Source organism: Pinus tabuliformis, chromosome 3_2 (assembly GCF_031772625.1).
Source record: "Pinus tabuliformis cultivar Carrire ecotype Pingquan chromosome 3_2, CPIR1, whole genome shotgun sequence".
NCBI classification, from domain to species: Eukaryota; Viridiplantae; Streptophyta; class Pinopsida; order Pinales; family Pinaceae; genus Pinus; species Pinus tabuliformis.
In genome coordinates this window covers 1,211,555,369-1,211,571,864 of record NC_142302.1, presented here as the reverse complement: position 1 = coordinate 1,211,571,864, position 16,496 = coordinate 1,211,555,369, and positions in this window count along the sequence as shown.

The window sequence follows — 16,496 nt, the reverse complement described above, 5'->3', positions numbered from 1 at the left end:
GACATCATGAGATGGCATATAAATTCCAAGTTTTACTAGATCATTAAGGTGATGAAGAAGATGTCAATTTGCATAATAACAATAATATTAAAAACACAATTACATATAAATTTAAGGAGAAATTATGGTGTGATAAAGGATTAGGAAATAAGGTAAATTAAAATATGACAAGGAGTTGATCAACTAACATCTAGAATGTATGGTATGAGAAGCTTAGAAGATAAGAGAAACTTAAGATAATAAAAGTAAGTGATCAAGCCGAAATCTAAAATATTAAAAGTATCACAATATTTCTTACAATTCTTATCTTCCTAACCTTTTAAATCTTCAAAACAATGGTGACCTAAGAATAAATAAAATTCTAAAGAAAGAAAGTAATTCGAGTAAAGAGTTTTTAGTCACATTGATTGTCAATAACTATCATCATCAAATTAATTCACATAGTTGTAAAATGTTATATATTTCAACTTTATATTATCAATTTTCCCAAAATAAAGAAGTCTAGTACACCAATTTGGTGGCATGCTTCACCATAACCTTAAAGATAAATTATTATTATTCTATAGAAAAGTATCAATGGGCTACACAAAAAGAATAATATTATAGTAACTTTATACATCAAATAAATTTGAAATTAAATTTATTTATATAGTCATAAAAATGCTATAAATCCATTTTTATCAATTGTATATTTATTTATTTTTTGTGACTAAAGGAATAGGTAATTGGTGTATTTCCTACTGGCTTGACAAAGGAGTCCATTTCCACTGTTACCACTATGACCCCTACATGCCTAAGTATGCCTCTTCTAGAGACATTGATAATTTGAAGAGATTTGAACATTAAATCTCCAGGTACATATAATTCATTTTCAAGATGCTTTTCAACTAAATTGTACCCTCTTGAGGGTTATGAACTTTATATTTATTATACAAACAATAATATCCTACAAAACCATATGAATAATATTATAATAATTTTTTTGTATTATATATTTTTAAATTAAAATATTTAGTAATCTATTATACAAAACAATATGAATAATATTATACTATTTTTATATTATATAATTCCATATGAATAATATTATAATAATTTTTTTGTATTATATATTTTTAAATTAAAATATTTAGTAATCTATTATACAAAACAATATGAATAATATTATACTATTTTTATATTATATAATTTTAAATTAAAATATTTAAGATTTAAATATGGTAAATTATTTATAATCTTGTTTTAATAAATTTAAAAATTTAAATATGATTTAATCATGGAATTGTCAAATTATTATTTACTTAGATTAATTGACATAGTTTATTTCTTATAATTATAAGATTTTGTATTCGAGAAATTATTAGTATTATTCATTTTGTTATATTTGATAAGTAAATTTATACATGGGATTGTTTTATTGTTTATTATTTTCAAGATTTTATTTGAAGATGATAACTTTTATTAATATTTTTTTCAAATGGACCAATTGAATTTTGGATAAAAGAAGATTTTTAAACATTTTATTTTTATATTCAAAATTCATATTTATATTATAAGTAAAATATTAAAAAATATTTTTTTATTTATTTTATGATTATTTTTTAAATTATTATTATTGTATTTTATTTGAACTTTATTTTATATATAAATTATTTTTAAATGAAATAAATTTATATATATATATATATATATAAAAGAAAGAAAGGACAACTCTAGAATACTTCTTCATAGTTTTAAAAATGCAATTCTAGAATACTTCTCCATATTTCATGGATGTAAACTAGGTACTGGTAGGCCGATAGTCAACCTTGATTAAGGGGCTTTGTCTTAAAGAAATAAAAAAGAGTTGTACTGGTGATAAATGTTGACACCTAATCATAGGGATTGGGTGAAAAATTGTAAATAGTGTAAAAAATAAATAAGAGAAAATGAAGGGTCATCGAGAGATGAAACTCAAGAGTCACTCCCTCCTGTATATAACTATGAACAGCCCAAATGAATAAACATATTCTCATTTGAGGAGTTACCACTTAGCCTAACATGGTATCAAAGAGCCCAGCTCCCAAAATTAGCTTTTGTGTAATGCCTGGTACCAGTTTTATGCCATATACTTGGTATTCTATCCCTCCATTCTATGCCGCTCTCGGCGATCTCTGCCATATTCTCTGCATGATTGCTTCATGGATGTTGATTGCTTACAAATCCAAAGATCTACATGTTGGTTTTAGATGAGCGTTTCTCTGTTTTTCCCAACTCAATGAGCGTTTCTTTGTTTCTCGGTATTTTCGATGAGTTCCTTCTCCATGAAAACTAGTCAACGTATCTATCGAGCTCACTCCTAATCAAGGCACTATCTTCAATATTGTTTAAGTTGAGCCTGTGTCACATTTTTTGCGATGAATGCAGTTTATCTGAGCTCGACATTGCAACTCTTATACAACTCAAGTGTTTGATGCACTTAAAGAACCAGCCTGTACGTGGTCGTGGTCCTGGTGAACAGTGTCTAAACATGAAAATTTTGGCAAAAAACGTGTTGTGATGAGCGTGGAGCGGTGACTGTCTATGTTCAATTCTACGTTTTCTTAGTGTGTTGACAAACCAAGAGTAGTGGCTGACTATGTTCAATCCTACGTAACTGTGGTATGTTATAGCGTAACTGTGGTATGGTGCAGTGTAACTGTGTTAACTGGTAAGTTCATATCATGTGTTGGTTGAATGCATTGGATGAGTTGGATGCACTATTCATATTATATATTAGTATGGTGGGCATATGGTGTAATTGGAAACCATATTAAAAAAAAGATTTGTGTGTGCTCCTCCTCAATGGTGCTCCCTTCTAATGGTGCTCCCTTGCACTATTGCCCATATACTAACCTCTCGTTAGCTTCTTCGGTTGACTATTCCCGAAAATACTACGTTATCCTCTGTCAACATCCGTTGTCCACATCTGTTGTCCACATCCATTGTCTTTGGTATCTTGGTATCTTTAGTGTTCCTGTCCCTAAATTGCCCTCTGTGGGCTCGTTACCAAACCACTCCAGCACAACCTTCCCACCTCCACGTTGCCCTGTTAATATACCAACTCCCCCAAATAAACCTCCCTCAAATACTCCCTCCCCCAAATTTACCCTCACCCATAAACCAACTCCCCCAAATAATACCCCTGTTTTAATATATCATAGTGCATTTTTTTACACATATTACCAACAAAGGTGCAATTTTTTTATAGTATATTGGTAGTGAAAGTATTTTTTTTACAGTACACGGATTTTACAATGCATTCATTCATATCTATTGTGGGGGTGGTTCTCAATGGGAAGGAGAATTATCCTGAGTGGTCTCGTAAAATCAAACACACTCTTATTTTTAATGAGTTGTGGAAAGGAGTGTGTGTTGGAGAAGAAGACAAAGAATCACAAAAGCCTACCTCAGACAAGGAATTCTCCATTTGGGAAAATAAGAATAGAAAAGGCTTATGTCTTGATTGCAGCATCAGTAAATGAAGAGGTGAGTCGCCATATTTCACCATTTTCTAATGCTTTCGAAGCCTTACAAAAACTGAAGGAACTCTGTGACTCACACTCTACACTTGAAGTTGTTCAACTCATGATTAAATTGTTCAGCCTTGAATTACAAAATGATGATCCTCTTACTCTTGCATTCGAAGTAAAATCTATTATGCATGATATCAAAGTAACTATTGTTGAACTGGACATTCCTCTTATATCGTTTGTCAAGGCACTTTATCCCACTTACTCAAATTATCTTGAGTCATTGCAAGAAAATGGAAACCTCAAAGAAATTACCTTTGATTCCCTTGTGAATAAATTTGCTGAGAGAGAGAAATATTTTTGGAAGAAGACAACTCCTTAGTATTTTGAATAGGTTGTGTGCCTTGAACATAGAGAGAAGAATCTTGCTCAAGATTCTTCCAAAGGAAGAGGTGGTTGAAGAGGAAGAGGAAGAAGAAATTTTAGAGGGAGGGGGGGCAGACACTCTCAAGGAGAAAAGTCAGATTTGCATTGCATACGTTGTAATAGAGATGTATCACATGATGCATCCACATGCAAGTTGCGTTGGGACAGAATTGAGCAGGAAAGAAACCAACCCAAAGGTAAAAATAATGACAAAGAGAAAGGTAAATCACCTGAATCTGCTCACTATGTTGTGGCAGATTGTAATATTGGAGTAAATGAAGACTTATTTAATTCTTCACTTGTTTCTTGGAAAAATGATTGGTTGCTTGATTCAGGAGCAACTTGCCACATGACCTTTAGAAGAGATTTTTTTGAAGAATCTATTGACAATGTTGATGGAGCAGTATACCTTGCAGACAAATCAAAACTCAAGCCATCTGGGCTTGGCACAACTAGGCTTAAATTTCTTGGTCTTCCAGACTCTCTTCTGCATGATGTTTTATATCTCTCACAGGTAAGGAGAAACTTGTTGTCCTTGGTCCACATCTGCCAGCAAGGACACTCCATATGCTTGATGGCAAGGTTGAGGTGAGAAAAGCATCAGATCACTCACTTATCATGACCGGGATAGAAGAAGAAAGGCTTCTCAAGTTGTAAGGTACCTCTACTCGTGCACAAAATTTCTCATACAATTATCATTATGATGAAGGTACATTTCCATCAAGTTTATTATGACATGCTAGATTTGGACACTTGAACTATGACAGCCTCCGCTTGTGGAAGAAAAATGGTGTTACTGGTTTTCCTACAATTCCTAGGTAACTGAGGCAATGTGATGCTTACATTCTAGGAAAGCATAGGAAATAGTCTCTTCATGATTCACATTCTAGAGCACATAGAAAACTTGAACTCATTCATTTAGATTTATGTGTTCCAATGCCTATTCCTTCTACAAATGGAACTAAATATATGATGACATTTATTGATGACTACACCAGACTGTGTTGGGTTTATTTATTGAAGAACGAATCTGATGTTTTTCAAACATTCAAGAACTTTCATACATGGATTGAAAATGATGCACAATCTCATATTGGCTCTATTCGCACTGATAATGGAAAATGAGACACTTCAAATGAATTTGAAAACTATCTTCGCCAACATGGGATCAAACATCAAACAACTGTACCTTATAATCCATAACAGAACAGATTAGCTGAAAGAATGAATAGGACAATCTTAAATATGGTTCGCTCCATGATGTTTTTCAACAATGTAAAATTGATTGTTTGGGCTCATGTAGTTCTATGTGCTATATATGTAAAGAATAGATGTCCATCTAATTCTATTAGAAACAAGACTCCTTATGTAATGTGGTATGGGCACATTATTTCGGTAAAGCATCTCAAGGTCTTTGGTTCCACCTGTTATGCCTTGATACCAAAGGTACATAGAAACAAACATGGTGCAACAAGTCATAAGTGTATCTTCTTGGGGTATTCAAACACCTCCAAAGCATACCATCTTTATGATGAAGTAAATAAAAAGTTTGTTGTATCTAGAGATGCAATCTTTCTTGAATCATCCAAAGTTGACAATGTTGTTGAGTGGCAACTTGATCACTTGGATAGATTCGCAAATGCAAAATCATTTCAAGAATTTGATAATCAGATTCCACATCTTGAAGCGGGGATTCCTATATTAGATCAACCTATGGAATGTTCTTCTGAACCACTCTCTCCCCCACATGAAACTCCAACCACTGATGATACTTTGAGTGATGTGATTGACAGAATTGGGAGACTCAATCTTGATTTAGTCCCAACTCAATCAACCGAGCAGCCTGCACCATCTCATAAAGGTCCCCCAAAGTGGCTAACAAAGACACTTAAAAGTGTTCATACTAATGAGATTGGAAAGACAAGAACAATAAATTCAAACCGGCAAAATGGAGGTGATGTAGATGACTCTGATTCACCTGTTGAAATGGATGTTTCTTATTATTGTGAATTGAATTTGTCTATAGATTTTGAACCAACTTCCTTCAAACAAGTCGCTTCTCATGATGAATGGAAAGAAGTAATACAAAAGGAGTATGATGCCTTGATAAAGAATGGCACTTGGAAGCTGGTTGATCCTCCATTGTGAACCAAACCAATTGGATGCAAGTGGGTCTACAAGAACAAGTATAAAGTTAATGGCTCACTTGACAAGCATAAAGCTAGGCTTGTGGAAAAATGTTTTGCACAGAAGGAAGGGGTCGATTATGAGGCAAATTTTTCCCCCACAGAAAAATGGGCTACCATCCGAACACTATTTTCCCTAGCAACTCAGAACGGTTGGAAAGTCCATCAGATGGATGTAAAAATTGATTTCTTGAATGGAGATTTAAAAGAGAATGTTTTTATGTCCGGGCCTCAAGGATTTGCTGTGAAAGGACATGAACATAAAGTATGCAAACTTGTGAAATCCTTGTATGGCCTCAAGCAAGCACCCGAGCCTGGTATGAAAAATTAACTAAGCATCTTCTAAAACTCAATTTCAAACATTATGATCTTGATGATGCAACTTTGTTTTTCAAGAAAGTTGGCAAAACTGTTGTATATCTTGTGGTATATGTAGATGATCTTTTGATGACACGGAACAATGGGAGCTACATTGCATCCATAAAGAAGGAAATGAGGAAAGGTTTTGAAATGACTGATTTGGACTATGTTCATTACTATCTCGGTATTGAAGTAACTCAACGTTCGAAGTCTATATTCCTTTCTCAAAAGAAGTACATTGGAGATCTCTTGAACAGGTTTGGCATGAATGAATGCAATCCTCTAACTACTCCAATGGAACAAAACTTAAAGCTCACATCCTGTTGTGGGGAAAAGTATCCGACTCGGAATGACCCTATCCCTACTCTAAGGGTGATAGTTCCTTAGCAACAACTGAAAGTAAAGCTTTGATATTTTTCCTTTATGAAAGTACAGAGAAGGAAGAAAAGATTGACCAACCGATGTCTTTCGCTTTTGTCGATCCTGTCTTCTCCCTTTGCCTCTTGTTCCCAGCTCCTTGTTCCTTTTGCCGGCCCAGCTACACAAAGATCCTGCAAAAACAAGAGAGGGAAACTACAAGAAACATGTACTCATAACTGATGCATGGATTAGAATGAATCAAATATACAGATAAAAATAATACATCATTGCAATACAAGTATATAGGAGAACATCAAAGCTTTATTGATAGAAGAAAAAGGTTCTGAGAAGGTTACAACCATAAATGGCTCCAATCCAGCAGCACCTCCCCAGCAGCAAGAAATCTCCTCTTCCCCTCTATAAAAGCAATCACCCAATAGCTCTAACTGTAAACCAACAGCACTTCCTTGCTTTGCACAAAATTCCAGCCTCCCTAGACCTCATAGAAGAGCTCTATATATAGGGTAGAAGGAGAAAGGATGAGTCAGCTTGAGACTGACATAAAGCTACCTTGTGTCCTCTCCCTCTTCAGTTAATCTTCAGTTCTTAAGTCCACTTCGAGATCCTTGCTTACACATGGAGATCAAGTACCTCTTACTCATCACAGGGCGAATTCCTTGAACCAAGTGTCAGTTTGGAAGCTTCCTGGGCAATTGACACCTTGCAGAATGACTGTGCCACTTGGCCAATCTCGCCCAGCGCAGGTAGCCTTCATTAGAGTTGACTTTCAGCGCAGGTACAAGGAGGAGCAATTGACATTCAGCGCAGATGCTCAATGGAGCAGCTGACATGATCCAAAAATAGCCTGTTTTTAAGTGTTTTCAGGTGGAGAACTGATGGGAAGTGGTGTGGTTTGCTGACCTTGTTCCTCTAGGGGTAGGAACAACATGTTTAGGGACTGAGGATCCCTGTAATTATTGACATTTCATGCTCCATGCTGCGAGGCACAAAAATGTCTATAACAGTTGCCCCCTAAAGTATGAGGCCGTTTATCGGGTGAAATGCTTTATCCAGAGGGTCCGAAGTTCATTCAAGTGCTGAGAGGTGCCCTGTAATACAATACAATACAATACGTTATTTTTCATTCTGTTTTCATGATCTAGCTGAGGCGGGCATTCCCATGCTCAGCTTTATAAATACATTTTGGTACATAGAACAGACGATCGTCTGATGGTAGACTGATAATTCTCTGCTGAAATTATCATCCTTTGAGTAGGATGATCATCTGCTGCAATGATGTACATGATAAATGCTTTTATATTTCTTGAATATGTATCGCAGCCCGGATGGATGAAACTAGATCCGGGGTCTTCAAACTCGTTCGATCTTCACTCTAAGTACAAGTCGATCCATGTGAGAATTTCGTTGAAGTCGAACATGGAAAGACATCGCTTGATTACCGGTCAATGATGAAAACCGTTAACAAGTGCGAGAGGAATCACCGATAATGATAATGACCCTCAAGGTACTGCAGTACAATTCACGTGGCGTGAATAAAGGACTTGGCGTCGAACGCCACGCAAAATCTTCTGGTCGAAGGTCATTGATGTACACCTGTCGCCGGAAGTGAGAAACTTGCCATTGAGGCATGCAAGCTTCAAAGTACTGATGGGGTTGTTCCTAGATCAACTTCTTGGATAATGAGCTGAAGTCGATAAGAAGCGATCCGTCAAAGGAGGGCCTTAATGAATCCCACATCAATGACCCGGAACGGAGCTAATGATTTTAGTGGAGGTGAAAACAAACTATGGCATATGATTCAGGGTGGCGATCATGAATGGATGAAGGATAATGTATGGCAGTGGATGGGACACGGTTGACACTTTCAGAATGACCTCTCTTGATCATATAACGACACTGATGCGATGGATCGGTAGCATTACCCCAAAATGTGGATGGTTTGGCGAAGACCATGGTGAAGAGACCGGTGAATGAAACAACCCAACCTGATGTGGTACGGAGGAAAAGTGTCATGTTCAAGAGCGACTTGCTACCATTAAGCTTTGATGTTCTCCCAATTTTTCCCCAGTCATTTCTGACCAGTACCTCTTTATTTTTGTCAAGCTTGAGGAGGATAACATATGCTTGTTCTATAACCTGCCCTTCGGGCAAGCCCATCGCTATGATTTAACGAGCTTAGCGATAGGGAAACTCGTTCTCGTCTAAAGACAAGTTTGTCGCTATTTAATGAATTTAACGAGTCTAACGACAAGGATAACTCGGTCCTTTTCATTTTTAGAGAGTCTGAAAAGGTACATAAAGTCAACTCCGGAATTCCTTTTTCGTCATCTAATCCCTTAAGTCCGAAAAAGTATAAAACAATACAGAAGGGATGAATTTTCGATTGCTTTAATGAGCCGAACAAAACAAGTGCTCGATCTTTTTGTGCAATAATCCCTCAGGTCCAAAAAGATTAAAATCTAGAGGAGGGATAGCTCTTCCGGTCGTTTAACGAGCTGGAAGGCCAAAACTCGGCAAACTTTTCATATTTTACGAGTCAGTGAAAAGAGCTCAAAGAAGACTTGTCTTTTGAGGAACGAGTGATAAACAGGGATAGCAGTAGATTCCAGGTACAGGTTGGAATTTTCCAATCACGGCAGTGTCACAAGGATGGCTAGGTGAAATCACTCTTCGCAGCTGTTTCTCAAAAGAGGTAAACACACAAATGGAGGTGAATGATCGGCCAAATGAAAAGTGGAGGTGACGGTGCACAAACACGACCAAGGCTTTTATGGCTGATGAATTTACGATCTCAAAAGGTTATTTACCGGTTCATTTTTTCTGAATGAGCTTGAACTCTAGGGGAAGATTGCTCACAACTTATGTTTATTTTTTAACGAGCATGAACTATGCGCTAAAACTGCTCGGATCTTGCGTTTATTTTTTAACGAGCATGAACTATGTGCTAAAACTGCTCGATTCATGGTCAAATTTGATTTTTTACTTTTACTAGCTTTTCTCTTTTCAAATGTAGTACTTCACCTTCAAGTGCTGCAACAAACTTTGTTAGAAATGGACAATATTTGCATGAAAATGAGATTATAACCTTAATATTTAACTTTAAACTGTGTAAAAAATCATAAAAAGGTGTTTTTACCTCTCATTTACCATTTCATTTGCATTTTGCTTGTTGGAGCTCTGGAGGTGCCTCTTCTTCCTTGATTTTCACCAGCTGATTCCGGGAGATTCTGTGGACAATTTTCGGCGCCGTTTGGACCAGGTAGGAGCTAAACCTTAGCCCTTCACTTTCATGGTTTCCTTTTTCAGTTTCATGCACATTTTTCAGGGTTTCTGAGCCTCAGGGGTTTCATCAAGGCGCCCTGGCATCAGCGCAGGTTCTCCTTTCGAAATCTGCGCTGTATGTCAGGTTGTCTTAAGGCAGACTGCGCCTCAGCGCAAGGGAGAGACTCTCTGCCTACGCTGGGTCTAGAAAAACTGATCCTGCATGTGATTTTCGATGATTTTTCGCCAGTTTTTCATCAAAATTAGGAACTTACTCCTTCTCTTGTTTGCTTGCAGGGAACTTTGAACAAAATGTCCCCTACATGGCGAGAACGAGAACATGAAGCAGAGGACATGGTTGCACTCCATGACCCGGTCACGGTGAATGCGCTTCGGAACTGTGGCCTACTGAAGTTCTTCCGTATCTCTAGCATGAGAGCACAGATTTTTTTACTGCAGTATATGCTTGATGCTTGGGATCCTGTTAACCAAGTATTCCAGATTAGGGGGAAAACCATCCCCTTGACCATAGAGGACATGTACTTCTTGACTGGGTTGTCAAGGCGGGGTGCCCCCATTTCTTTGTCAGGTACGGCTCGAGGGACTAATTCCACCAGAGACTATATCCGTCAGTATTGCCGGGAAGGTTCACAGCCGAGCAAAGACGGCAAGATCAATATCCGTGACATCACTGACAGGTCTCTTAGGTCCATTCTGTTTACCATTGGTAGGATGGCCGGTAGCGCAGCTTTACATGTTGCCAACAGATCTTATATGCAGCACGCCTTGGAGTGTCTCCAACCGAAAGTGTTTAACTGGTGTGATGCAGTACTTGTTCAGATGAAAAGTCAATTGACCAAGGTAAAGGACGGGAGGCTGAAGAACTTTGGATTTGGTTCTATTCTGACTGCCTTTGCCTTGGAGAAAATCCAATTGATGCAGCCTCAGTACATCATACTTGACTTGCCTTCTCCGACCGAGCCACGCATGCAAAGGTGGGTTGACCACATGTCCCGACATGCTGGTCAACCTCAGATTACTTTCACTGAGGCCTTCTTTAGGTGGTTCGAGCGTCAGGAGATGGTGTTTTCTGAGTATCCATGTGTGGGTATGGACTACCGAGGTGATCCGGATTTGGTGCTACCGGATGGCGAGCAATGGGGCGCTATTGGTAAAATCTCTGACCATATCACTGTTTATTGTTTTTACTCATGATGTTACTGTGCAAAACTAATCAAACTCTTGGGTGCATGCAGATGTTGGTCCTGTTCGTCCAGCAGCCCGTCCACGATCGCCAGCTGCTGCCCCAGCAGCAGAGCCTGCTAGGAGAGTTGTTATTCGCGACCTTGGTGATACTGAGACACTTACAGCTGTGCAGGAGCAGGTTGAGAGCCTTACTCGTGGTCTTCTGGATGTACAGATTGACGAGTTACCTTTACAGTTGCAGCGGCAGACTATTGGTGTGCCTAGACGATGGACTCGTCTCTTGCGCATGATTGCACAGACCGTGACGTACTATCATGAGCACCACTAGGCTAGGGTGCCCCCTAGCATCTTTTTGAGTTCTAGGTCATACGACCAATTTTGTTTTGATTACAGCACATCATGTACAAACTATAAACAGCTTTATATATTTTGATTTTCGGGGTTTATTCTGGTTTATTTGTGATCCACTTATATAGCACCGATGCATCTCTTTTTATATATGTCGTAAATGTCTATCTAATACATAGTTTGCTAATGAATCTGTTAATATGTTCAAGTTTCTGGAAATATGTTGGTATTGAATTGAATCAAACTCTCTTTCCAAAATCTTAACCCTTAGAAACATTCGATAAATAGCTGGATTGCGGACTGAATATATACCAGTGAGTTGTAGTATCACAAGCTGTGAGTCTAGCCTAACAATTAGTCGGCGTATACCATGAGCGATGGTATCAGAGAGGAGTTCAATCAACGCGCTATACTCAGCGATGTTGTTCGTTGACTGCCCAATACACACACCTCTGAAACTCACTAACTCGCCGCTTGGATCAAAAATGGCCCAGGCTGCGGAGGACAAATTCCGCGTACTACGACTCGCTCCGTCGGCATATCCTACATATGTCTCAGAAAAATTTGACATCTGCAACAAACGAGAAGGGTGGATTACTAAACCGAAACAAACACTTTAGCGAAAACAAAATACAACAAAAGCACTCAGGTTACTATTCAGGCATAGTAACGCTTGAGGTACAACCCGTTGCGGGGTTGCGCCAGTGGTATCCCGTCATAATCCATTAACTCGTAGGCTCCTTTTGCTAACACCCTTTTAACAATATAGGGACCCATCCATAAGGACTTAAATTTTCCTGCTCCTAATTTGTCGGATTCTTGGTCGTAAAGCAAAACCAAGTCACCCTCAGAGAAGATACGAGGTTTGACATTCTTGTCAAACTGTGCCTTGACTCGTTTCTTATGGGCTTCGTTCGCCAAAGCGGCGTCACGACGGTTTTCATCCAACTGGATCAATTCCAAGAAACAAGCCTCTTCTTCTGAGGTTCCGGGGAGGAGGTCAATTGCGAGTTTAAGAGACGAAATTTCGCACTGGATCGGTAAGACTGCCTCCAGGCCATACACCAATTGGAATGGTGTGAACCCAGTGGCGTTCTTTACCGAGGTTCGGTAAGCCCATAATGCTGAGTACAGGAGTAGGTGCCATCTTCTTTTGTGAACCCCGATCATCCTTTGCAACATACGCTTCAGGACCTTGTTGATTGCCTCAACTTGTCCGTTGGCTTGTGGATAATATGGGGTAGAGCTGTCGTGAGATAGCCCTAGTTTGGCAGCTAATTCAACCGTCATGTGATTGCGAAAATGCGATCCATGATCTGTCACTATAGCCTGCGGAACGCCGAACCTGGCGACTACATGATTAAAAAAGAAAAGGGCAGCTGTTTCACCAGTGTTATCCAATGTAGGCATCGCCTCGGCCCATTTGGTAAAATAGTCAACAGCGACTATAATATACCCATGCCCCCCGGTCGAGGTGGGGTTACATTGCATGAAATCGATGCCCCACTTGGCGAAAGGCCCAACAGCAACTATAGGCTGCAAAGGTGCGGGCGGTCTCCTGGTTTTGCTATCAAAGATCTGACACGCATGGCAACTTCTGACAGCTATTATGCAATCTTTAAACATAGTTGGCCAGAAATATCCTGCTCGTAAGATTCTTTGTGCTGTTGCATATCCAGATTGATGCCCCCCGCACGCGCCTGAATGACAATCATTCAGGGCTTTCTCGGCCTCCTCATGGGTAAGGCACCTCCTCAGGACCGTATCGACACCACGACGGTAAAGTGTATCACCGACGATCATGTAGTCTTTAGATTGGTATCGTATACGCTTTTGTTCCGAGTGTGAGGTATTAGGCCTAAATTTTTGGGTTTGGAGATAAACAATGATGTCTCCATACCACTCATCGCTTACTGATATCAGAAACAAATTTTCATCCACGATTGACTCTTCTGATGTTTCATCGTTGGACGACGATGGGAGATCGCATAATAATTCCGCGAAAACTAGAGCTTTCTTCGATTTGGATTTTACAAAATCCAAATCAAACTCTTGAAGGATTGCTATCCATTTAGAATATTTGCCCCCAAGCAACTGTCGCGACAGTATATACGTCATGGGGTTGCAATCTGACAGAATGGTAGTTTTCCTAAAGAGGACATAATGTCGAAACCTTTGAATCGCTTGAACAGCAGCAAGCGCTAGTTTTTCAACATAGGAATATTTACTTTCTGTGTCATTTAAGTTTTTACTTAAATAATAAATAGGATGTTCAATTCCATCGACTTCTTGCACTAAGATCATCGCAATGGTCGTATCTGCTGCAGCTAGATACAGGTTAAAATCTCTTTGATAGTCCGGGGCGTACATTAATGACGCTTTTACTAGGGAATCTTTCAGAGCGTCAAAGGAAGCTTGCGCAACCTGGTCCCAGACAAAAGGTACATCTTTTTTCAAAAGACGAGTATAACCTTTGGCAAGTTCTGCGTAATTTGGAATGAACCTCCTCAGAAAGTTTGCTTTCCCTTGGATTTTCTGAATCTGAAGCAAATTTGAAGGTGGAGGCAAATTAATGATTGCCTGAACCTTACAGGGGTCGAGACGAATCCCATCCTTAGAGACTACAAAGCCAAGTAAACGACCAGAACCGACGCAAAACACACACTTGTGCGGATTGAGTCTTATCTTGTAGTGTCGGCAACGTAGAAATATTGCTCTCAAATGCCGTGGATGATCAGTCCGCTTCTGCGAATGAGCCGGAAGATCGTCGAGGTAAGGTTGAACGATGTTCTTGATGTCATGGAAGGCATAATTCATTGCCCTCTGAAACGTCGCCCCTGCGTTCTTTAAACCAAAGGGTAATTTTCGATAAGCGAATGTGCCCCACGGACAAATAAATGCAGTCTTAGACTGGTCCTGTGGGCGGATATTTATTTGATTATAACCGGAAAATCCATCCATAAAGGAAAAGATTTCACATCCGGCGCATTCATCAATTATCTGGTCGATGAAGGGTGTAGGGTAGTTGTCCTTTGGACAAGCTTGGTTTACATCCCTATAGTCGACGCACACTCTTATCGTCCCTTGTTTTTTCATAACAGGGACAATATTCGATACCCAATCGGTTAGAGGAACCGGTTAGATGAATCCAGCATGGAGAAGTTTTTCAACTTCTGCCTTAATGGCAGCGGCTTTCTTGGGGTGCACCTGCCGAAGCCGTTGTCTTACTGGTTTGACATCAGGATACATTTTAATCTCATGTTCAACTATGCTCGAGTCAATCCCTGGCATTTCATCATATGACCATGCAAAGACATCTCTAAATTCGCGAAAGAGAGCACCATATATTTCCAGTTCTGAAGGGGAACAACTTTTGCCGACATGAATATTCTCTACAACATAAGGTTTTGTCGAGATGTTTATGGCTACGGTCTCTTCAATATTGGATAGGTTTCGCTCTGAATCCACCGTATTTACAGTATTTGTTAGGAATTCAAACACTGAAGGGTGATATAGGTCGTGTTGAGTTTCTTCTTCACACTCTGGAAGAAGGGAACGATGGTGGTGATCATTCCATGGTGCCCCCTCAATCATCATTGATTGTAAGATTCCTTCGTCAGTCCCATGAACTTTTGACCATGGATCTAATGGGGTACCATATTCTCCAGACCTATCTACCCAAACGCTTGACGAGCGTTGATTTGGGGTCGCCTCCCATGCCTGAAACATTGATTGCTACAATATTTCTATAGGGCTAGGTGGCAAAACCACTTGATAATCCATGACGACTTTGTCTTCTGTGATTTTCGATGAAGAAACCATGTTGCATGTTGCTACAAACGGGACATTCCCTACATGGGGAGGAGGTGGCAAAGCGAAAGTTCCCATCATTGTGGGGTCTTTCAATAGGCCTACTCCGATATCTTGAATCGAATGGTCGCACCCATGGATCATGGGAATGCTTCCTGTAACTTGTGAACCATTAAGGAGGAAATTCTGTTGGTCGACGATCGTAATCCCTCCTTCAAACGGGAATGCGATCTTCCTAAAATAAGTCGACACTACAGCTGCCATGGCATATATCCATGGTCTTCCCAGTAGGATGTTATAGTCAAGATTGCCATCAATGACTTCAACATCAATTTCCACTGTTTTTCCTCCTAGTTCAACCTTAAAGTTATTTAGGATACCGTACGGAGTGTACGTCCTACCGTCAAATGCTTTCAATGTCGTCGAAGATCGCGACAAGGTTGGAGATCCAAGAGTTTTCCAGCAACTCATCGACATGATACATGTCGATGCTCCTTCATCAATAATCGTTCTATGAACAGTTTTGTTGAGTGCTTTCACTTGAATAAGGAAAGCTAGTTGCGCTGGTAACTGAGGATCATATCCTCTGTGATCAAAGGATACAAGATTGGAATCTTTAGGATCCACTCCACCAATTGCTGATAACAATGCCTGCCTTTGGGATGGACAATTTTGCAGTACCTAAAGAGTCGACATAGCAGATGGCGATTGGGCCAAATCTTCCACTATGTTATAATGCTGCGCCGCTCTGGCGCGAGGATTAAATGTCGACTTGTGTACTACTCCCTTAGGTGGCTTTATTGTTAATTCATGCGTGAGGGGGGGTACAGCTTCTGCCGAAGTTGTTGTCGAACTACTGGGTTGATCTTTCCCTTTGTCGTTCGACATCGGTGGATTCCCATAATCTTTATTCCTGGTCGAGATCAAAGCATCATTTTGCTTAGAAACCGACAACATAAGCACTTGTGACGGGGAAGCATTTCCACTATCAACCATATTTTGACCTGGGGTGGGAAATGGATCAGTC